The sequence below is a fragment of the Ammospiza caudacuta genome, chromosome 9, assembly GCF_027887145.1.
Source record: "Ammospiza caudacuta isolate bAmmCau1 chromosome 9, bAmmCau1.pri, whole genome shotgun sequence".
NCBI lineage: Eukaryota > Metazoa > Chordata > Aves > Passeriformes > Passerellidae > Ammospiza > Ammospiza caudacuta.
The window spans coordinates 14435580-14459664 of record NC_080601.1 but is presented as its reverse complement, the minus strand read 5'-3'; the positions used below and the strand labels follow the sequence as shown (position 1 = coordinate 14459664).

General features: G+C 41.1%; 1 protein-coding gene across 2 annotated transcripts in view; it reads right to left on the bottom strand.

The window, feature by feature from the left end:
- Nucleotides 1-20874, bottom strand: part of RASGEF1A (RasGEF domain family member 1A) — a 147250-nt gene extending 126376 nt beyond the window's left edge. For both annotated transcript variants that reach the window (XM_058810145.1, XM_058810147.1), the window contains exon 1: nucleotides 20529-20874. The gene's annotated coding sequence lies outside the window, so the exon portion shown is untranslated. The remainder of the gene's footprint in view (nucleotides 1-20528) is intronic.
- Nucleotides 20875-24085: the final 3211 nt, after the last annotated feature.

Below are 24085 nucleotides of genomic sequence, written 5' to 3'. Positions count from 1 at the left end.
CATGGATGAAGAAAAACAAACAAAAACCTCGTGTATTAAATGATGTGTTGATTTATATCCACTGGGATTGAGAGTAGTTTAATCTAACACTGTCTAAACATGAAGCAGGTTCTGAATATGTAAAATAGAAAAAAAAAACCCTTTTGAAATACATGGACTTAATTGCATTTGGTACCCAAGCTTGGATGCAGCAAAGAAATGGGAAATGATGTACACATGGCCGCCCAGTGAAGATGCTAGAAAATTGCCAACTCTGACATCAAGTGACAGGAAAATGGTGATTAACACCACATGTCATACTAAAAGGGAGGTTTTGCATTCAGGATGAATCACAGGACAACAATGTGCAATTTGCCTTTTACCCACTGACTGAGAGAGATAAAAGGAGAAAAAGAAATATGGTGAATATTGTAAAGATGGGAGAATAGCTACTAAACTTTTAAGGAATGGAAATGAGAAGAGTTTTCCTAGATTCTACTCCTTGCTACATAGGGTGAAGACTTTTACTGTCCATTTGGTTTAGTAAATTTTCCCTGAAATAGTATAAATAAATGATGCTCTCTAGTGAAAGAAGTATAAATGATCTTGGTAAAAATAATACTCATCATAAACACTCTGCTTTGTAAGGAGGTTATTGTAGTGGAACAATTTTGATGAGAAAGTACTTTAATTTTGTTTTCTTCACTAGTATGGTAGCATGTCTTCTCCAAATAGAACCTTCTATACACTGCAAAAGCAGAGTTAATATATCTCCAAATGCATCTGAAAGAGTTATGTGTAAGGCTTTCCTCTCTTTTTATACATGCCTTCTCCCCTTGGCTGAATTATTTATTGATCTTTCCTATGCATGGATTGCTTTTCTATAATTATCTCTGGGTTATTTTTGGCAGATCCCAGGATCACAGGCTAAATCTCACTGGAAGGAACCTCACAAGGTCTCTAGTTCAAACTCCAGCCCAGCTCAGGGTCAGCTCTGAGAAAAAACCAGGTTGTTCAGAGCTTTATTTGATCTGATCTTGAAGGAGGGCAATAGCAAAACCTCTCTGGGCAGCCTATTCCACTGCTTGGCCACCTTCATGACAAAAAATGTTCTTTATACCCAGCGTGAAACTCTTTTTTTGTTTTTCTAAACTATACCCATTGTCTCACATGCAGTACCACAGTAAAGAGCCTGGCTCCACCTTCCTGATAACCTCCTCAAGGATTATTGTTTATCTTGATACTGTTTCTTTTCTCCTCCAGATTAAAAAAAACCAAAACCAAGCAACCAGAGCTTTTCTGACCTACCCCTAGGTTACAGCTGTTACACCTTCTCCTCTGTTGAGCAATGACTTCTCTACTGTTTGTTACTTTTAGTAAGCAGGAGTCTTAAATTAAACTATCAGCTTTCTTGCCTCATGCTTACTCTTTATAAACTTCTCTGGAGTTGCTGGCACTTTGTACACGTTACAAAACTCCCAAAACTTTGCAGCCTGAACAAAGTTCTTGCAATAATTTCTAGGTTGCCCTTCTATCTGCGCTGTCTTCCCTTCTGACCAGTGGTTCAGTCTGGCCACGTTGATGCTTATACTTATCAGTAGTGACTGATTTTAGCCTAAAGAGCAGAATTTCAGTGTATGTCAGGCCCAGCTTGGGCATATTTTGCCCAGGGTCACAAGGGTGGGACCTGAACCAGGCACTGAGAGTGATGCAAGCACCGCAGCTGTTCCATGTTGCTCCTGTCCCTTTCACCACCAAGCCCCTCCAGCCCCCCTTCCCAGGCTGCTGCTTGCTGGTGAGCATCAGAATGTGTTTCAGGGTGTTCCTGCCAGCAGAATTCTGCCTGCATGAGAGAGATTGAGACCAGTGGGGTGGTGAGAGTCTTCTTTCAACTTCCACTTCTGAATCCACCAAAATGACTGCTCTGTTTCATGGCTTCCAGGAAGGGCCTTAATATCACTGTTTACAAAAATCAGGAATATCTGTCGTATGAAAAATGAGCTAGAATGGCAAAGAATCTTCTAATTTCTCTCTGTTGTCATCTTATTGCTGTCCTCTGCAAAAGGTCTTGCATTCTGTGCATGTTGAGATAGCAGGAAGACGTGCAACATTGATGGTGATTCCTTTTTCTTGGCACAGAAATGAGAACAACAAAAATTGGGCAGCAGCAGTATTGAACTGGGGTAATGGCTTTTAAAGATTGTCAGCAGAAAACTAAAGCAGCAAAGGTTAGGATTGTCCATCGCTGAATAAAGTTCTGCTTTCTGCACATCATCAACAAAGTATGAAACTGGGTGCCAGCTAAAATATGGGTGTGTCTTATGGGTGTCTGCTAAAACAACACAACAAAAGGGCTCACAAGATTAGTAGTGGCATAAAGAATCTATTTTCCTCTGGCTATTATGACAAAAATGTGTTACTATCTGTCATCTGCTTGGCTCCTTGTGTTCAGCAGACTGATGGGTGTGCCTGATGGGTGGTGGGCAGCTGCTCTCACCATGCAGCTGGCTCTCCCTGAGGAGCACTCCGTAAGGCCAGGTTTTGTAAGGCTGCAGAGGTGCAGAGCTGTGCTTAAATCCACCCCCTCGTGGCTGTGATTGATGTAGCTTGGCTGTCAGAGCTGTGGAGGCAGCTTGCACTTCTGCTATCCATGCTGTACTTGTCTCTGCTTTAATGGAGTGGTTCAATTTCCATGGCTGTATTAGCCTGGCTTCTTTCTCAAGCACAAAAAACACTCCTTGAACAGGCCACATGTGCACTTTTACTTAATTACCATAGCAGCATTTCTCAAATAAATAAAAAAACCCAATACTAACTGACTTCTCATACAGAGTGTGATCTGAGTGGGCAGGCAGTTATTAGCAAAAGCCAAAGGGCTTACTTTTTTCTTCATTTTTCTTAAAATCTGAAATCTGCCAAAACTTCCTGCTGCTCTAAATCTTTGGGACATAATTTAGTGTCATGCAGAGATGCCTATATTTAACATTTCTGCAAGATGCTTCTCAGAAGAATTCATGAACTTGGATGGGCAAGTAATTAAGGCACTTCAGTTAATTTATTAGCTGGCATGCTTAGGCTAGGTTTGGGTGTTCTACATAGCATTGCATTATGTGGTAATGGAAATGTGGAAAGAGCATGGTACATCTAAAGAATCACTTCTTGTCAAGCCACACTTTTAGTCCTCCTGTGGTTTAGTTTAGATGTTCCACTGCCAAGGTCTCTGAGTTACTCAATGTATGATATTCTGCTTGAATAAATGTATGATATTCTGCTTTAAAAACCTGGATATTTAGGTCTTGCTTGCAACTCTGGCTTGAGATTGTCTGCCTGTGAGCAGTCATGTATGGTAGAAAAAGCAGCTGCAGAAAACACTTTTTATTGCATATATTGAATAAATCTGGTCCCCCTGCCCTCATAAGCTTTTATTTCAGACACTTGCCTTGCAATTCCAATATGTGTAAAGTAAATAGAGGTGAAAACCTTGAGTCATATCACTCCAGACTTATCCCAGCTCTCCTCCAATCCAGCCTGTGTGCCATCTGGAACTCCTAGGAAATCCAGGGAAAGTGCTGCATCTAGTGCACACCACAGTTAAACCTGAACCCTGCAGCACAGAGGCACTGCCAGAAAACCTCTCTCACTTGTCAGATTAGGAAGGGAACTTTCCTGAAAAGAGGCAGTGTGGTTTCAAGAGATGTTTTTTAGAGTTTTGAAGTAGAGACTTGCCTGTCCCACTGATGTACCTTGGCCTATTAATTGTTGTGGAACATGTTTCATTATAAATCAAAATGTTCATTCTTGAGCAGAAGTTCAACCTTTTTCAATTAAATGGGAAGTTCCAATTTCTTTAAACAAAGAAAATAAAATAACCCCAATCCTTATAGCAAAACTGGTGGAAAATGCTACTCTGTGAAAGCTACTGTTAATAAGATGTAGAATCAATACTCTTTAAGCTGATGGACATTTAACATCCATTTGACAGTTTTTACACCCTTGGTAGTTTTTGGTCCTTATAGTCAGAATATCACCCCATATTCTACACTTATAGCCTAATATATATCTATCTAAATTCTCTCTGAAGTGTTAGGTGGGCATATTTTTTCTTTGTTCACAGAAATCCTCAAAATGCTCATTGTGGTAGAATTGAAAGCTGTCAAACTGCTCTCTGTGCCTGGTGTAGGGGAAGTGAATCTGCTCTATGGCATATTAGGATTGTGAGCTCTTATTTAAAATGGAAGCTGTTCTATAAAGGTTTCAGGCATAATTAGAATACAGTGGGAGAGAAATCCCAATGGAAATAAGCACAGAGAGTGATTGGCTCGTGCAGGCTCTCCAAGGTGCTGCCTACCAGAGACACATAAAACACATAAAGAGCTCAGTCAGCTCTAAGGGCAGGTGAAATAAGCATCTGCTTATCCTAGCAAGGTGATACAGCTTGCAAAGGTATAAAAAAAGGAAATTTGCTCTGGTGGCTCCTTTACTGTTTGTTGGCAAGGAACATTTGCTGCTAAAATTTTCAAAATGTTGAAGCTGATCTTTCTGACCCTTCACAGAGACTTGGGAGGCTAATACAGGAGGGAATGGAAAACTCTTAGAAATATTTCTTCCTAGCAACACCTATTTCATCTTGGATTTGTAGCATGTGTGTAAAAAAGAGGAGAATGAACTTAAACAGTTTAACAAAAGTTTATCTACAGTTTGTTTTACCAAAACAACCAGATATGGATGAAAGATGCCCAACAGAAGCAGGATTTATTGTAGGGGTGAAAAGAAATTATATGTAACAGGAGTAGACCCTTCCCCTCTGTATTTGTTTGATACAAAATAAGTAAAACCAGGAGTTAATTTAATTTACCTATTCTATCTGCTGTATAATTGTATCTCGGGACTGTAGTATCTCCCTCAGGTGGGAATGGACAGTGAAGTGGAAATGTGTAACTAGAGTCTAAAACACTGCTGGGTGTCAGGAGAGAGCAGTTCTATTGAACAGTTTTTGACATGGTGTTAGTCAAGAGTTTGGAAGAAAGCCATTTTTTGAGCTGGTATAATAGCTGTGTGAAGTGAAAGTAAATTTAATGCAGGAGCTAAGTCATTGCTTTGGCTGAGGAGATGAGATGTGAATTCAAAAAAGATACTTCAGCCAGCTAAATTTTATGGCTGGTTTTTAAGTAAGTGTCTGTACACATACACCGTGGTTGTATTTAAACAGATCCATAAATTTTTAAATATGACATTGTTTGGGGAACTTTTTCTGTCTTCTTCAGCTTATAAAAGGCTGAGCAAGTGCTTAGGTGTTCAGAATAGCTAATCGCCTCTTCTTGTTTACCATGGTCTCTAGTTTATGTTCCAGAGTTTTCCCATTCCCTTAAGGTGCAATCTTAATTTATTCATCCTTAAAATGTAGCCATATTTCCAATTAATGCTTGATATTTGATATCTGCTATTTGAAGTGCTTTGAAGATGGAAGAGACCAAATAAGTGCAAACTGTTATTCCTATTATACATCAGCTAAAACCAAAATTTGCTCCCTTTAGAAGTAAAATCTGCCAAAGTTAATATTTGTTGTAGTGGATATTATTAATTTATTCTAAACCCATGCAATGGAAATGTTCATGTGTTGAAGACTGCTGAATTTAGCTTTTCTAAATCTTTGCTTTTTAAAGCAAGCAACAGATTCATCATTAATTTTTGAATGATGCACAGAACAATCTCTCCCCCTTTCCATCTGATGGTGAAGATTATCCCTTCCTCTGCTTTTATTTTTCCCCTTCAGAGCAGCAGAATTGCAAAGTAATCAGAAGACAGGAGCTGTATTTATAGCCCCCCAGTTACCTCACTGAGAGAAGCATTAATGCAAATCAGTTTATGCCTTCTAAAGAATGCTGCAATCATGTGATGCCTTCCTAAGGCACAAAAGATAAGGTGTATCAAATTTAGAAGCTCTTGGTGAAGGTATATCCTACACAAACAAAAACCTTTGCTGTTGGGAAATGAGAAATATATAATATGGGGAAAAACAGTGATGTATTTGTTTTAGCTAAAAGTGTGTATTTTGGGGGATATAATAAACAGCCTGTTAGACTATCTCCAACTCCTGACAATCACATCATTTGTGTAAAAGCTATGCTGCTATTTGTTAACATGGTTGCTGTGGCAACAGAAACCTTCATCTCTTTGAGGTAAAATCAGAAGTGTGGTGAGCGTGGAAATGCAAGAGCTGACTTTACACACACACAAATGAGTGCTTTGTCTCTTATTCCTCATTTCACACTAGAGAAAGACTAAAGCTTTTCTCTTTTCTGTTTCATTCTGGGGCTGGGGAGGGCAATTGAGAGTTCTGAGTGGTAGAAAGTGAAACCCACAGAGGGACTGAGCCACTCCTGCCTGCTGGGCTGCCAGTGGCTCCAACAGATGGTATCAGGTCTCACAAGAGCCTAATTGGCTTATCACAGGCAATGCACGTGGAACAGGGCCTTGGGTAGAGCCAGCAAATACACGTTCAGCTGATGACTTGATTTTGTACCTGTGCTTTTAAACTAAAATATAGCTAAGACAGTATGAATCCATCTGAGAGAGCTGGATTGGAGCCTCTTGGAGCCTGCAGTCCTTTGCTGGATTGTAGTACAAATTACTAAAAACATCTGTGGTGGATGTTGTGGGCTGGCACAACCTGGGCATTTGCATGGGAATTTCCATGCTGCCTCTGCTCTGGGACTTGTAAGGGGAGATCAGCCAATGTGTCCAAAGCAATGCCATGATCTGTACAATATGCATGGAATCGTATGCTCTAGTTCAGGGAAAGGCATGGAATTCAGAAAATTGTAATTTTCTTAGAGGTAGTATAGTGTAGTTAATGACCTATATCTATCAGTTTTAGTGATCACAAGGTTTTTTCCCATTTCTTTCTAAACGGCTGACTAACAAAGTAAGTCCTTTGCTGCTTGTAGGGTTTTCTGAGTTTTTAAGTTTTATTTCAAGGCTGCTGTTTGAGTACCCAGTGATAAGAAAAATAGTCATAGAAATAACTTTTCATTTATGCGTTGTGTTGTCAAAAATCTCCATTGTCCTGGTTTGAAACAGGTTTTTCTCCTACTTCAGCACCTCTGTAATGTGTGTGTCAGTGGACAATGCAACTTAAAACCAATAAGAAAAAAAAAAAAACACCTTCATAGAAGCTAATCCTTTGTCTCTGACCTATAATATGCCATGTAGGAAAAAGTAGCGAACACTAAAGCACCAAGATACCTGCCCAAAACTCTTACAAACTCAAGAGCATAAAAACCCTGATTTTGAAAAAATTATGGGCTTGTGCAGACCATATAGGGGAAATTATACTGAATCTAAAACTGGTTGATTGTAAAGTTTTTGTAAGATTTGAAGCATAGATACCTTCAAATGAGTCTGGGCACAAAGATGCTGCATCAGACAACAAAAGGAAATTCCCTTCTGGAGAATGACTTTCAGAGATTCACTGGATTCCTGTAGCTGCTGTTCTCATACTGTGAACAGGAGCTCAGAAGCTGCTTTTGATGATTTACACAATAAGTTTATAGAAAAACATAGATTATAGAAAGGGAGCAGACCCAGGAGCCCACACAGTATTATTTGTTGATCATGATTCTGAAACAGAATTCCCTCAAGTCCTCATTCAGTTCTGCATTTCCTTGAAGGGATAGGCAGAGGTTCACACATATTTTGCAATATTAACTGTCTGCTTATGGGATTGATTGTTTGTAACATTCCAAAATCTGGTCAGTAGTTTACATGACAAGTAATATTTTTGTCATTCTTGGATTTTTTGTGTTTCAGTTTGCGAATTGTTTTCAAATTTGAAGTTTGTTTTTGTAGTTGCTATCATGTTTAAAAGTTACCAAAAAAAGGAGTATAAATCTATTAGCTGCACTGTACTTAAATTGCTTTTTGTATGAAACCTTGAGGTTTGCAGTCAAGCCCTTGTGTGGGTCCATTCCTCTGGAAAGAAGCAGGTATGCCAGAAGGTTTCTCTAAACTACTTCTGTATAGGGAGAGCAAGCAGTTTATAGGAGCCAATAAAGCGGCACCCTGTGTCTCCAAATCAGCAAGCAACTAGAGTTTGATTAAAATTGCTATTGGACTCCATGAGTTAGAGGGTTCTTACCTAGCACTATCTATAAAATTAATCAGCCACAAAATACCCCATGCAGATTACCAAGGTCTTCTCCCAAGAAGTTTTAGAAAAGAAGCACAACTGGCACTTCAGCTCCCCAGCAGTTTGTGATAAAGCAGCATGCATTGTGGCACTTCATTGCCCACTGAGGCTGTCACACCTGCAATAAAAGCACACACACATTGTGCTGTTCCTGGCACGGTGCTTCCTTGCACGGATTGTTTGGCATCCCTTGTCACTGACTGTCCCTTCCCTGAGCAGCTGCTTGCTCCTGGTTTCACAAAGCTATTTGGAGCACAGCAGGGGATAAGCTGCACAGGGAATTTTGCTGTGAAAGCTTAAAGGCATCAGCATTGCAAGTACCCATTATACTGCCCCTGGAGAACACTAAGGGAAATAATGTGATTTTTCATTTGGAAGTTGTATGGTAAAGCCTCAACAGCTATGGCAGCACAGGCTAGAGGAGCTCCCCCATAACTCAGCACCTCAGTGAGACCTGGCTGGGAATTCAGCACCCACTCAGTGATCACATGAAAAGAAGGTACGTCAAAAGCCAGATCTCTTCAAAGCACTGTTTGCTATTTCATCAGTGCTTCTCACCCTGGCATTCATTAACCTTCTTCTGATGTGCTGTACAAGCTCTGCACAATGAGGGAGGCACACTCCTTGCAATTTACAGTTCCAGCTGAACAGTGCTTACAAAAGTATTAAGAACCTCCATTCCAGGCTGATCCAGGCCAGTAGCCCAGAATCTTATTTCCTAACCTGTCATTTATTAACCATGAACTAGTATCAATGTTAGATGTCTGAGAGAAGGAAATTTTTAGACTTTTATACTGAGTAGGCCTTTCTTTTGCCATACTGTGATGCTGGAAGAATTGGACAATTCTTTGATACTTTCAGGTTAGATTATTTCATGCTGAGCTTCTGGAGTAACTATGCCTGCAAAGCAACAAAATCCTACATTTCACTAGTTAGCCTATTCCCCAGGTACACAGGGAAATTCTGTCCCAGAGCTGTCAAGGTCTGCTTTACAACCTTGGCAGTTTCCAATATCCTTACACATTATGGCAACCCACAAAATGGCTTTTCTGGACTTTTAGTGCAGTGGGTGCTGCTCTGGCCATCATGCTGGAGTTCTGCATTTGCTGGCTGCTGTCAGCAGGATCCCCCAGAGTCAGTCAAGGCACCTCTGCAGAGGGATCCACAGGGGATGTGACCTCAGTGGGACTGAGTGTGGAGTGGGTAGGAATGCAATTTGCTGCAGATCAGACTGTTACTGTAGGTCCAAGAAGTTTATAATAAAATATTTTGAAATTGTCCTGCAATACTGGTAAGGTGGAAGTGGCCATTGTTTTTTGTGTTGCCTTCTTTCTTGCTCGAGTCTAGGTGTTTTGCTCAGGTGATTCTGTAGTACAAGGTCAGTTTGTTCATTACTAGAATGCAGCATTTGCTTCTCCCCAGAGTTTAATTTCTAAACCTCAGATTTGCTGCATTGTAAGACAAGAGATGGTTAGAATGAATTTTAGGCTGTTATTGTTCAAGATCATTGTTCAGTGTGTGTTCCAAGGTTGCTACTTCATACTTTTTTATAATTAAAATCTCCACTAATTTATTTGTAATGTTTGGGTGATTTGAATTGAAGTATGCTTTGGTTTCATATGTTGTTCTTTTTTCTCTTTTTAGTTTCACAGCCCCCCTTGCCCCCCAACAAAAGCAATTTCATCAGACAATTTAATTGAGGAATCAATTATAGTAGATAAATAAGTCTTATACTGAATGTCTTGTAACTATGAAGTGTAATCAGCCCTAAATAGGGCTGCATGTTTGACTTGAAACAATTTGTCCCTCATTGTTAATTTATAAGTTTTGGTTGTGTTCAGGCTTCCAATGAGTTGCAGCAGTGTTGGGAAGAGGAAGGAGCTGACCACTGTGCGAGTTTGTGGCCTGTACTTGGTGACTTCCAGCAAGATAGATCATTACCCTCAAGAATTTGTGATTAAAAATTACTCCTCCTCTTTTCAGTTCGGTCAGCAGAACACTGAATCTAATTTTAGACCAGTGCTGACCTAATTTTAGGAAACTGAGTTCCTGTGGGTCCTGTGTTACTCCATAGCCTGTTTTCTTTGTGCCCCTCTTACAAGGGAATTATGAGGCTTGTCTTGGAGTCTAAAAATCTTGACCAAGGTAACACTTAGAGCTATTTTCATGTAGGCACTTGTTGCTTGCATGAGCTCTACCCTGCTGTAACCTTTCTCTCAAGGCTTTCTTTAGGTGTCAGGTATTCTGATTTATTGCTGCTTGTGGATGCAGTAAAAGATGGGGCACAAAGGGAAATCAAATTATCTGAATTCTTTTCAACCCAATACATTTCTCAATATATTTCAAGCACTAGTATTCAAGTCTGCTTGATATGGCTCAGTATGATGTAAAAGCTTAGGTCTATAAATAATAAATTAAATGTATTATAGCTTACCAAACAAATAGTTTCTAGAAGAGCAAGTGATTCCACTCACTTAGATATTTATTGCACAAGCAATACAATACAAGTGAGGGGAGGATGCTAGGTTGAACCATTTCTCTTGGACTACAGACAATCCCTCCCTTTTTTTGAAGCAGTGATGACTCTTACAGAGATGGCTGGAGAACAGAGGGAGCTAAAGGAAAGTGCTCCTTTCAGGGAAGCTAAACACACTGTGCCCCCTTCCCTTTGACACAGCCAAATGCCATTGTTGGGTTATTGCTTCCACACTTCTCCTGTTCCAATGTACCTGAGTCATCACAGCTGAATAGTAACCATTGTCTGTGATAAACTGTGAATAGGGGATGATGAAGTGGAGGTTTCCTGGAAAGGAGCAGAATTATTCTTCAGAATTCCCTATCCCTTATAAAAAGCCTTCTGACAATCTGGAAACTGACAAGTGTGAGCATTGTTAAAATTCATGTGGCTTGGAAAAAAGCCCTGTTGGATTGTCCATTTAAGCACATTTTTAGGCTGCAGGCTTTTACACCAGTTACAAATATATTGATTTTTAAGAAGAAATTATTGACCTTTAAAAGCCTGGAGTCAGCTGCTGCCTGGCCTGTTGGAGACATTTGGTTATTTGTACTCACAGAGGTGAGAGCTGGCACTTTGGAGTCAGAGCTGGGCAGTGAGCAGAGCTGAGGGGTGGGTGAGGAAAGCGCAGCATTTACTAACACAGAATTACACAAGACTCACTGCAGAAGGTACCACTTACAGGACATCAGTCTATATTCCAGAGTGGGGACCTTAAACTTAATTTCTTTGCTGCTTCTGCCCTATTTCTGGGACAATTCCCATACCATCTGTGATTTGAAAAAGTTTGGTTAATTCTTCTGTGCCTGCCTCACTTGTGCTGCCATAACAGTAATAACATTTTAGCAATGTTAGGCTGTACTTTCTAAGCAGTTTAGTACTCACAAACATGTATGATTGTAGGTTTCCTAATGAGGGGTATGTGTATGTAACAATAACTTTCATATTTACCAAAGGATGACTGGGTTATTTCTGCTATGCCTTGTGTTTACATTTTCACCTCAGAAAATAAATTGTTTCCTAAGTTCAGGCAGAAGGGTGATTTTTCTGGCTGTCAAAACATATCAAGAGGTGATACAAATGGGATATTAATCACTGTGAATTAACAGTACAGCTCTGAAGATAAGAACAATGTTGTTATTTAGTGACTGTATGTTGATGATAGATTAAAGAATACATATTGGGTTGCTTTTCTGTTGATTTTTCTTCTGGTTTTCCTTACTTGAAGTGCTCAGCTAGTATCACAGAAGTTCTCATCCCCAGCAGGTTAACTGGCATAGGAAGCTTGGCTCTGGCAATCTAAGATGTTCAGTGAAAAGAGGTTGTAATGATTTAGCCTGGCACTGAGTCACAACAGGTGAAAATCAAATCCCCACTTAGCTCTACAGCTTTCCACTTTTATACTAGTGCTATCCTGGCACCCACGTTTCTTCTCTGCAGTATTTCTTTCTTCAGCAGACTCCAGTTCTGTGCTGCTGCAGTGCAGAGCTGTAATCTGCTCCTTCTGGATGGACACCCTTGTGCACTGGCAGGGGGAGACCAAAATGCTGCGTGCTTTCTGCTGTCCTGACAATTTATGGGTACTGAGCTACCCAGCAGAAGGATCAGAATTCATGATCCCCATCCCACTGTCACAGAGAAAATCCATTTGTCCTGCAGTGCTTCAGAATGTGATTGACAGGAGATGAAAGGTGTTGAATTGATTTTGTAGTGTGCCATAAAGAGAAGCCAGAGTGACAAGCATGTTTTGCTGTGGTATCTGGGCTCCCACAGCATCAGCCCCCATCCCTGCCCCAGCTCAGCTCCAGCAGGCATTGTCCCTGCTCCCATTGCACCAGGACTGGCAGCTGAAGGGGCACTTGCCTTGGCAGAGGGATTAGATCTAAGGACACATGTTCCAGTTCCTGCCCACAGTAATGGACCCGGCTTTTGGGGAGGGGACCTCTGTTGCATCACCTAAATGTTGTCTTTGGAACTTTGCCTCATTCCATTGGTGTCCAGTTCTGGGCCTCTCTGTACAAGAAGGACATTGAGGTGCTAGGATGTGTCCAGAGAAGGGGAGGGGAGATGGTGACGAGTCTGGAGCACGAGTGCTGTGAGGAGCAGCTGAGGGAGCTGGGGGTGTTTAGCCTGGAGAAAAGCAGAGATCTCATCACTCTGCACAACTGCCTAGAAGGAGGCTGGGGCCAGGGGACCAGTCTCTTCTGCCAGACAACCAGGGACAGGATGAGGGGGAATGTTCTCAAGCTACACCAGGGCAAGTGGGACATCAGGAAGAATTTCTTCACTCACTGAGAGGGTGGTCAGGCACTGGAATGGGCTGCCCAGGGGGTGGTAGAGCCACTATCCCTGGAAATGTTCAAGAAATGACCGAATGTGGCACTTAGTGGCATATTTATTTGACAAGGTCATGTTTGGCCAAAGGTTGCACTTGATGATCTTGCAGGTCTTTCCAACCTTAACGATTCAGTATTTTGTATTTGTTTTCTTTTGCATTCATTTGTATCTTAATCCTTATTCCTTTATTGATTTGTCTCTAAATCCACTATAAATGTCAGAAGTGCTGCGAGTAATGATGGAGAAAACACCTGTTTCTTTTCTTTTTCCCTCTCCCTTCTGTCCCTCATTTCCATGTGTGCCCTGTTGCTCCCTTTCTTGCCCCAGCTGTGTTCACTTTATTCATGAGCAGAAGCAATCCTGCAAAGAGATTTTTCAGGCAGCTGTAGTGAGTGCTGAGGAAACTGAGGAGTTTCCTCTGTAAATCCCACTATAATCCTGTACAGAGTTGTCTCTCTTTGTCCTGCTCTTTCCTACTGTGTAAAAGACATCCTTCAATTTTTAAAATCCTATATGTTATGTATGCATTTGGCTCCAGATAACTTTATACATTCTCTTTTCAAGAGATTGCACAGAATTAACATTTACATTTACCCTTAGAGGTGCAGCACTCATAATAATCTTTTGATTAATGTTAAACCTAGCAGTTATGCCTCTTTCCCCATTAGGTTATCCAAGAAACAATGCTCAGGAAAAAGAACATTATTCAGGCAGGAAACTCCCAAAATTAGTAGTGTGATGTGACTGCAATTTTCCTGAGACTTCTGAAATTATAAATTTTGGGGTTTTTCTTAATAACAAGTGGTAGAAGCACCTGTCAATTCTGTTGAATTCTAGCTCAGGTCTTCTAACCAGTTTCCCTTTCTTTTTAAAGTTTCTCTCAGATTTCTTTGAGAAATGCATTTTAAGATTAAATTGCCACGTTCAGACAGGATGAATGTGCTGCAAGGTAGTGGCTTTAGGTTAGTTGGTGTGAAGAGCTAGGAATGATCCCACTCTGTTGTGATCAGCAGCTGTAAGGTTCTGTACTTGCAGCTTGTATTATCATTTTTGAGATCTGAAACTATTTTTATAATAATGGACTTAGGTATGTAAGATACTAGGTTTGACACAGGTAAAATTGGATGAAATGACAGGGTTGCTGTGGTATGCTGGAAGCCAGACTCATTCAATGGTCCCATTTGACTTTAATATTTATGGATCTTTCTGCTAGTTTTGTTTTTATTTTCTTTTTTCTCCCCCATCAAATACCAAACTTCCTTGCAAGCACAAAAATCCAACTTAGTTATTTACATCTCCTGAGGTTTCAAACCCATTAAACAGCAGAGAGGCTCAGTAATTGTTTTATTACTACTACTGAAAGTGTAATAATACTAGTGGCAACAGAGGACAGTGAGCAAAACAATGAGAGAAATGTAAAGGCTTAAATAAAATCATTAAAGCTGTTTCACATGGGATAAACACCAATGTCAGGTTAATATTTCACACCACAGACAGCAAGCTCAATTAACTCTTTCTTTCACTTCCCTCCTGAAGAAAGTAGCTGTAGCAATATTTGGCTTTGTTAGAAGTGTGGGGCTTTCTGTATTGGTCCCTTCCTCTCAAATCAGTCCCCAGCTATAAAGAAGTTAACAACTGTGACATGGTAGGTGCTTTCTGCAGCTCCTGGTAACATGGGGGTTGTCTATTTTAGTTCTGTCCTGGCCCACTTCTGTTCTGTTTTGCTCTCCAAGAGCAGTAGATGGGATATGCACAGTTCCAGGTGGCTCCTGGCAGGGCAGGGCATCATTCTGCTGCACACACCCCAGTGGTGTCCCCAAGTGTCCCCTGAATGTGTCCTGGCGTGGCAGGACCTGTGTGTTTCATGACCTGAACCGTGTCCTGCAGTTTTTATGGGATACTTTCTTGTTTATTATATATTCAGTGTATTAGGCATGACACAGTAGTGACTGTAAAGTTGTGAGGAAGGCAGAGTTTGTAGGTGTTTGGGAACTGAAGAAAGGCTACTCAGCTCAAAGATTCCATGTTCTTTTCTATTTATGTGAGGATGCCTATTTAAATTTATTATTTTCCTAGAACCTTGCCTCAAAAGTGATTAGTAAAGCTGTGGCTGTATTTCTGTTTTGACAGTAGGTTTTGGCTTCTTTAGTTTCTGGAACTTTATGGTGTCACACATGTATGTATGTGTATGCAGCACACAGTTTCTTAGAATTTTTGAGTGTTTTGAGTTTCATGACAGAATCTGTAAAGTTTGAAACTTAGGAAAAAATTGAGTATTTTCATTGCAAAAGTTGGAAAAAAGTCTTTAACAGAGAGTTATGTATCTCATTTTCTGTCACCACCACACACTTTGTGCTCTTGGGTTGGACTCGATGATCTTAAAGGTCTCTTCCAACCTAGAAATTCTGTGACTCTGTGATTCTTGTACATCTTGATGCATTGATCTTGTCCCATAAACCTTCAGTATCTTTGCAACACAAAAAATCATTTGTTACATGATTTTGAGTATCATGTGGCTCCAGGCTCCAAGTTCCTTATAAATGAACAATTTACTTGACTTTTACTCTGGTTGCTTCACTGTGTGGATCCTGCCATTGTCCTCTGCATAACCTACAGATCACTTGGATGATGCATGTTTCACTAAATGTTACCCAACATTGCTGGTGCCCCAAGGAATAAGAACACTTTTCTGAAATACACACCATCAACGTGAAAAGGTTGGGAAAGTCATGAGGAGAAATAGGAAGGAAAAGCCACACAGACTGTGCTGAGTATAACTGAAAATTCAGATTGTCTAACATGCATTCCAGAAGTGTCATCCAGGAGAACTGCTCTAGAGTGTACCCTGCTCTCAGAGGTGTGTCCCATTGGACAGTCAGGTTATTCACACAGATTGTCTTTAACACAACATTCCTAAACTAGCCAACAACTCAGTAATGAGATTGCCTCAAAACCTGGAGAATTTATGTCCAGCATACTTAGCTTCCTCATAATTTTGGGGATTTGAATTACAAAGGAATACAAACAAGCAAGCTGATATTGAGTGAAAAGACTTTTCACATGGTAATGAAATGAAAGAGAAGAAAAAAGTTATTTTCCTGTTGGTTCAGATTTTAAAGACTTCAGTTTTCAAAAATCCAGATTATTTCACAAAGCTTGAGTATGGGAAAAGTTACTTTGTGATGAACACAATATTGTTTTTATTGTATCTATATTAGATTCTGACACTATTTCCATGTATATATACTGAGATAACACTACACATTTGTTACATTACTCATTTATGTTTTAGTTGGATGCACCCTTCACCAGTGTAGGTGGTCAAAGGTCCAGTTCTATTGGACTGAAAATGCTAAAAGAGTGTGGTAAAGTTTGTTGGAAAATGCAAGAATTGAAGGTAAAGAAAGAATAGTTCTTATCTACCAAGTACATTCATCACTAACTCACAGAGTGTCTGAAAGATGTCAGGAGAGAGTATTTCACCCAGAGGGTGGCTGGGCACTGGAAGAGGCTCCCCAGGGCAGTGGGCACAGCTCCAGGGCTGGCTGAGACCAAGAAGCGTTTGCACAACTCTCAGGCACTTGGGGTGTGACTCTGGGGATGCTGCTGTGCATCCCCAACCCCATGGAGTTGGGCTCCATGATCCTGATGGGTCCCTTCCAATTCACAATATTCTATTATCTTATAATTCTAAGACTTCTTTACTTAAAGAAAAATGCTCTCCTCAGGAGGTAATGCCTAAACATGAGGGTTGGATGCCTGTTTTGCATCACGTACATGCCTTAATTTAACCCCTATAAACATCCTTAGTCTTAGACTGAGATTAGATTTGATCTCAACTGATGAGAGCATGTTACAAGAAGGTTGTGGAAAGCAATGTAACAAGTGTGCAAAGTGTTTTCTATTCTAAAAATAGGGCTTGAAATACCATCTTAATCATGGTTAATTATGGTGGTGGGGTCACCATCCCTGGATGTGTTTAAGAAAGGACTGGATGTGGCACTCAGTGCCATGGTTTGGTTGAGGTATTAGGGCATGGGTTGGACTCGATGATCTTTAAGGTCTCTTCCAACCTAGTCAAATAAAAAACTTTAAAAAACAAAAAAAACCCAACCAAAAGAAAAACAAAAAAACTTTTGAAATGTCACTTGTAGGTGCAGTTGCCTTACCTTACAACAAAGTACTGTGCAGTGGGGAGGATTTAATAGGTTTAACTCTATTCAGGGTGCAGGGAATAGATCTACAGATGCTGGAGCTCCTGTGACATTAATAGAGAGCTATGAAAGTGGCTAAGTATGGTTGTTTCAAAGGAGACGAAACTTAATCCATTTTTGCAGATGTCTGTGTAGAATATGCTTTATCAAGTAGTTGGGATGGGTTTGAAACCTTTCTAGAGGTTGTTAGCAAGAGCTTGTTCCTAATGTGTAAAATCTTGTTGATTTGTTTAGAGCTCTTCATTCTGGGTGGAGCTTTATGTTCAAATGAAACATACAGCAGTATCCCACAACTGAAGAACCTTCTATTCAAGCTGATTTTTGAGGGGAAGAACTTGGCTGAAAGTTTTTCTTTTGTAAATGAAATCAGTTACAAGCCTGAATCCACCTAACTAACCACAGCAAAACTCCTGCCTCCCCTGAATTCGGTTTCTGGAGGCGAAATGCCAAGAGGGATGTAAAACTCTGAGCTGAGGGGATCCCTGGCCACCCATCAGAGCAGCTGCCTGACTCTACTTTCAGCTGCTTGTGGCTGCTTTAATCTTCTAGATTCAAGCAGAGCTCCAGAGTTGAGCAGGTGTCTGTCTTAGGGATGTTTTTTCTTTTCACCCAGTTCCAGGGCACCAGTTCTGCATCTTATTGCTCCCTGAACATGTTTGACTGACAGTGGATTCTCTATTTTCAGTAAAATAGGTAGGACAGTACCTATCAACATTGTGCTGATTTTCCTAGTGCTGTCCTTCCAGCTCACCAGTAATGAATGACCCAAGAGTCTGATCACAGAGGAATAGTATTGAAGTGTTTGTTTGTTTATTTTGGTGAAGATATTTTGCCAGCAATGAAGCTTCACAGAGAGACCAGTGATAACCCCATGCCCCTCATACCAGTCTTGCCACCTGGACCCCAGCCAGACCATTTTTCTGTCAGTGATACTAAATGCCATACCTTTCCTTAATAATTCATCTTGCAACAAAAAGGCTCAAGCTAAAGCATGTGTTTCTGCTTTACAAGCAGCTCCCTGCACATGTGCTGACTTTGCAGCTGCTTCCTGCGCTCTTTGACTTCTGTAATTAGAGCAACTGGCCAGTCCAGCTAATGATATTAAACTGACTGGTCTAGAATGTCATTTATCTCAAGGGTTTAATTTGCTGAGTACAGGGCAGCACAATACAAGGCTTGCATGTGTTATGGCTGTAACTTGATTTTTTTAGCTCTTGTTGCTAAGTTACAATAAACTGTTATCACAGTAAATTGTCTGCATTTAAATGGACTAAGATTCCACCTGAAAGGAGCCACCCAGATGAGAATTGATAATGTACTGATGTCTCAGAAGAAAGGAAAATAACACAGAAAAGCCAAATTGTGAACAGGGTAATTTTGTATTCCAGACATTAGCCAGACAGGCTCAAAAATAGCTGCTCAGACTCCAGAGACTATGATATGTGCTTCACTAGCAAGTGGCTAAGAGATGGAATACAATAACTACGTGCTAATTTAAAAATAAGTTACATTAATATTATCAACTTTTAATGGAATCACAATGATCTGTTGTCTGAATTGTACTTTAGAATTACTTTCCCTAGAAATAATCTCATACCCTTGCAGTCAGGCACCATATTGAAATGCTAGGGAAAAGAAGTAAATTTTTAAAAAAGTATCAACGTCTCTGCACTTCTCTAAATGACTAGAAATAATCTTAAAACATAATGTTGGTAAGTGCTTTCCACTTTTACAAGTGGAAAATTGTACCATATTCTGATGGAAAATGATGTAGAATCCATGCTGACACATCAAGATATTGACGTCCTACCTCTTCCCAAAGCTCTGTTTTAAATTCCTGAAAATTCTCTGAAACAAGAACATTTTTTCTCCTAATCTATTTTAAGGAGTGCATGGAGAGGGTAGTAGCTAAGGGGAGTGTTTATTGGTGCCATGTTTGAGTTCATTCCAAAAATATTCATGCTGGGTCAATGGCTTGTGGGTCTTGGTGGCTGCTGGGATGCTGAGTGGTGTTTTTTTGGTTAATTGCTGGTACCTGTTTGGTCACCTCCATGGGTGGGATCAACGTGGGATGCATCATCTTCCCTGAGCACAGAGTCCTTTTCATGGCAGTAATGTCAGGGCAGTTTTTAAAAAAGGGTTTAAAAGTCAACTCCTGATAAACCTATTGCCAGTACACAGAAGGTCTGAACAAATAGGACATGTAGGATATTGCAGAGAGACACCATAATCATGTATAGGAAACAGATAAATTCAGTTGCAATTGTGACTCTTTCCACAGTACAGAAAACCTGTAATACAAGCAAACCAAATGTCTTCCACTGCAGTTATACCATTAAAATCCAAAGGTGAGATTCTGGGATTCTGCAATGTGCACTGGCTGGTCTGATACTCTTGTTTATAGTATAGAAAAATATGATCCTGGGCTAATTTTAAAGGTGTCACCCTCCAAAGAAAGCCATTTGCTAAAAAGCATTGGATTGACAGAAATGAAGCTGTAGACATTCAGTGAAAGATTTCCATTAAAATCACAACTAAAAACTGTCAATCAGCCCCAGCAGAAACCTGCTTAGATAACTCTGCTAGAAATACTGTACCTCCTCGGAAAATGGAAGGAGTGTATTTAGCCAGGATTTCAGAACAGGGAGAAACAGCTTCTCCCTTTACTTTAAATTGTTGTGCCAGAGACATTTACTGTCCTTGCAAAAACCCTCCTGCAAGGCTGAATTTTTGATTCACAGCAGAGAGGAATGCAGACAGAATATGTAGTGCAGCACTGCCTGTGCTCCAGCAGACTTGCCCTGGTGTTTTCAGCGAGCACTACTTTTGAAAAGCCCCCAAATGGATCACATCTGTCTGAGAAGCCCTCAGAGAGAGGGGCAATGACAGGGAAGCGTTTCTGTGGGCTGTGGAATCTCAACTCGTTAAAGTGATGAAACAACTGCTGTGGGAATGAATCCGCCCGGAGTCCATGACAGACGCCGGGTACGCTCCATTCCCAGCAGCACAGCACAAAAGCCTCATCATTCAGCAATATTGGGAAGCCTCTCGCATCCACGGGAGCAGGCGGTAGTGCAGCCTCAAAAGTTGCATTAAGGGGGGAAAATGCAGGCACTAGGCTGTGTTTTGACCTGCCTCCATCCCCCCGGGGGTGGCTGGGTGGTGCACGCAGGGTTAACCCCAGAAAGACACACTGATGGCATGTAATGCCAGGTGTTCAGACACTCACCGTGTGCCAGCTTTCCTACACAGCCTCGGCTGGCCGCGGGGTAAAAATCACTCTTAATTCTCTTACCTTGGTCTAGTGCAGCGTAGCTTTTTGGTTGTTCTCCGTCCGCTATCAGCAACAGAGGAGCTAGCGGCAGATTGCAGCGAGTCATCCTAAGCGGCAGAGCGGGCTGGCTGCTCGCACGGGCTGCGGGCCGGCTGCGCTGTGTGACCGCCGCGGGCTGGCCGGGCGGCGAGCGCGCCCCATCCTGCGGGCACGGCACGGCACGGCACGGCACGGCACGGGGAGCCAGCGGCAGGAGGAGCGGCAGGGAGCACAGCCAGGCAGGAATGTACCATGAGCCCGCGGCTCCCTTCCTTCCCCGCCTGCTGCTGCCCGGCCCCGCAACGCGCTGCCCAAAGTTACTTCTCAATCTGTGATGCACTCCCCGGTTATAGAGCCTCCTCCCCGCTCGGGTCTGCTCTGTAGTCCGTGCTCGGAGGAGCTCCTGGGCATCTCGGCGATTACATGGTCCTCTGTCTCCTCGGGAGGCCGGCGCGGATGCTCTGTGCAGAATGTGCTCTGTCTGTGGCTGTGCGAAAAGCAGCACTCGGCTCCTTGCAGCAATTTTATAGGCTGTGTAGCTGGGAGTGGGAAACCAAGGGCAAGGGCGGTAATTCTGGCATCAGAGGGAGAAAAAGATAGGAAAAGGTGTTTGAAGCCACAATTTTGTTGGGGGGAGAAACATTTCTTGGATACTCCTAACACAACAAGGATGGGATAATTTCTGAGTCTCTGGTTTATAATCTCATGACCTGTTTCTGCAGATCAGAGATTGGTGCTAGAGACAGAACCCCTCCTGGGGATTCCCAAAATGATTTTCAGGAGGAAAAATGAAACTGTTGGAGTGGGTTACTTGCACTAAATGGCAAAGATTTCTCTGGGCAAACAAAGCTAGTTTCTAATCACTATAAGTCTCCAAAGTATGGCTTAATCATTTCATTACACTCACACCCCTTGAATGCATTAGTTTGTTTATACACATATTTTCTTAGGAAGCTAATAGAGGACAGCTTCACAGAACTTGGTGAGGGCTGTAGATACTTTAGTGTCACTAGAAAAGTGGATGAAATGTTTAGGCTCTCATTGTTGGCTAACTTATTGCTAAATCTGGAAGGCTTTTATGGGCTTTTGAATGGCCTTTATTAAATCATTTGTACTACTACCTTTGTGTCAAGATATGCTCAGATGCTCTGAATATTTGCCAAGTTTATCTGTGTCTAAAAAGGGTCATGGCATTTCATATTTTATATTCCTGCAATATGACTGTGTGTGGATGATTTTAATCCTGACTAATTGGCACAAAATTCCTCCAGAAAGCTAGGAAAAGAATTACAGCAAAAGGTGAAAGAGGTGACATAGGTATACATTCTTGATTAGAAAATTGAATGAAGGATAATACAAATGATTGTACCACTTAAATGTCCATTAGGTGTTCTGCCTGTGTTTCCCTCTGCAGAGTACAAAATGATTGGGGGTTTTTTATTCTGTCTTATTGGATAAGGGTGGTCCTGTGAGAGTGAGATATGAGTTCTTCAGATTTTTTTTTCATTTTATTTAATTATATATGTACTTCTGACTGCTAAAGGTACTAGGGATTTACTGGACTCTGATTCATAGTGAAGCAGAACCACAGCCCATATCCAAGAGCTTGGGAAATGTTTCCTTAGACTGATTGCAGGCAAAATCATACTTTGGGTTTCTTTTCTCCTGAAAATTTGAACCAATGTGGCAACCTTCTTTTAACCCCATTAATTTCCACATATAACTCTGCATAATGGCATGAACAGTAAATACCTGTGAGCCGTGTGCTGCTGTAGAGTATAAGGAGACTTTTCCTTCAGCCTGTGAGTGAACAGCATGAGGTATATCCACAAGAGTATTTAATCTGAACTCTCTGTGGCCCTAAATTCATCAGGAGAAATAATCTTTGGTACTGCTGGGCAGTGGCCATAGGGAAGCGCATCATTCTGGATAATCAGCTGTGTTTAGGATGTCTATCCAGGGTTCATTCAGGTCTCTTAGAAACCAACCAGAATTGTAAGTGTATTTGAGGTGCAACAGACTTCAAGTGGAAAATGGTTGGGTAGGAGAAGAAAAAGATTTTGTGCTGTGGAGGGCACCTGCTGTAACAAAGGCTGTGCTTCAGCCACTTTTTGTGGTTCTGGAATTGTCCCTTGAGATCCTGCCCCACGGGGAATATTCAGTGGAAAGAGAAAGGACAGGGACAGGTATCAATGGCAGAGGATATAACGAAATTTTAAAACTCATTTCTCTGAGATGACAGATGGCAGTGGCTGAAGCTGGGTGTCCTGCATGGCAGGATAGGAGTGAGTAGAGCTAAAGTGACTGAGACTGACATTCTTGCACATTCAGAGAACCACAGACCTGGCGGCTCATTCTTTAGTACAGTTCTTTCTACCTTGATAGAAATGTCACTAAATCGCCCACTCATGATCACATCAATAAGACATTAACATTATTATAAAAGTGATCATGAAAAGAATTTAAAAATATATCTCCCTTATATGCCTTATTAAAAATAGTAAGGACTCCCTTATATCTTTCTATAGCCTTGTCCTTTAAATTCCAATGGGGATGCTTTATTAGTTCTTTGCAAATTCCATTCTCCATTGAAATTTGACCCAATATGAGAAGTTAGGGAAGAATAGACCCAGTTTGGCTGGGAGGATTGCTGCTATTGTTTTGTCAATGACTGTTTTTGTCGGAGTAAATATGGAGTAAATTCCAATTCCAATTAAACTTGTAAAGCTACATATTACAGAAGCTGCACGAGTAAAACTCTCTCAGATGTCTATTTATTTAGAAGCTCTAGCTGATGACAGGAGCATTATTTTCTGGAGCAGTTGATTGACAACTTCTTCAGATCAGATAGTGAAGATTTGCATATGCCAGAGTAGTCCTTAGGTTACTTATTGCCAAAATAATTGGGAGTCTCTGCTGCAGAGATAAGGAGCAGGTCAAGAATCTAATTGAATTGTAAGGCAGAAGTTGGCAGTGTTGCATACAAAAACTTGTAGTGCAACTGCACTTGTCTGTAGCTGCCATAGAGCCCAGGCTGCCTGAGGGAGCTGTGACATCTCTGCCACTGCAGTATTCAAAACCATCCCAGACAAGCACAAGAACACAAGAGGGCATCCAGAAAAAAAAAAAAAAAAAAAAAGTATTTCTACTTAGAATATGGTTACTGTGATTTTCTTTTTTCACCACATGCTAAATAGTCACAGAATATACAAATGGAATGAGATCAGAGCTGGTCCTTTTCCTTGACTCATCATTGAATGCAACAAAATGGACTTGGTGATCTCAAAGGTCTTTTCCAACCTAGCTAATTCTGTGAAAATCACATCATTGCAGAATCATGCTTTAGACTGGCCAGATTTATCTGTTGAGTGGCTGGGTACCTTCCAAGAAATGACCAAAGTCTGTGCAAAGCAGTGATTTTCCTGAGTTCTTCTGAAGCAAAGTAACCCATGTACTTATTTCTTACCCTCCCATATCCTGCTGCATTTCATCCCCTCATACCTCCTTATATTTTGTTACAAATAAAGGGAGAACAAAGC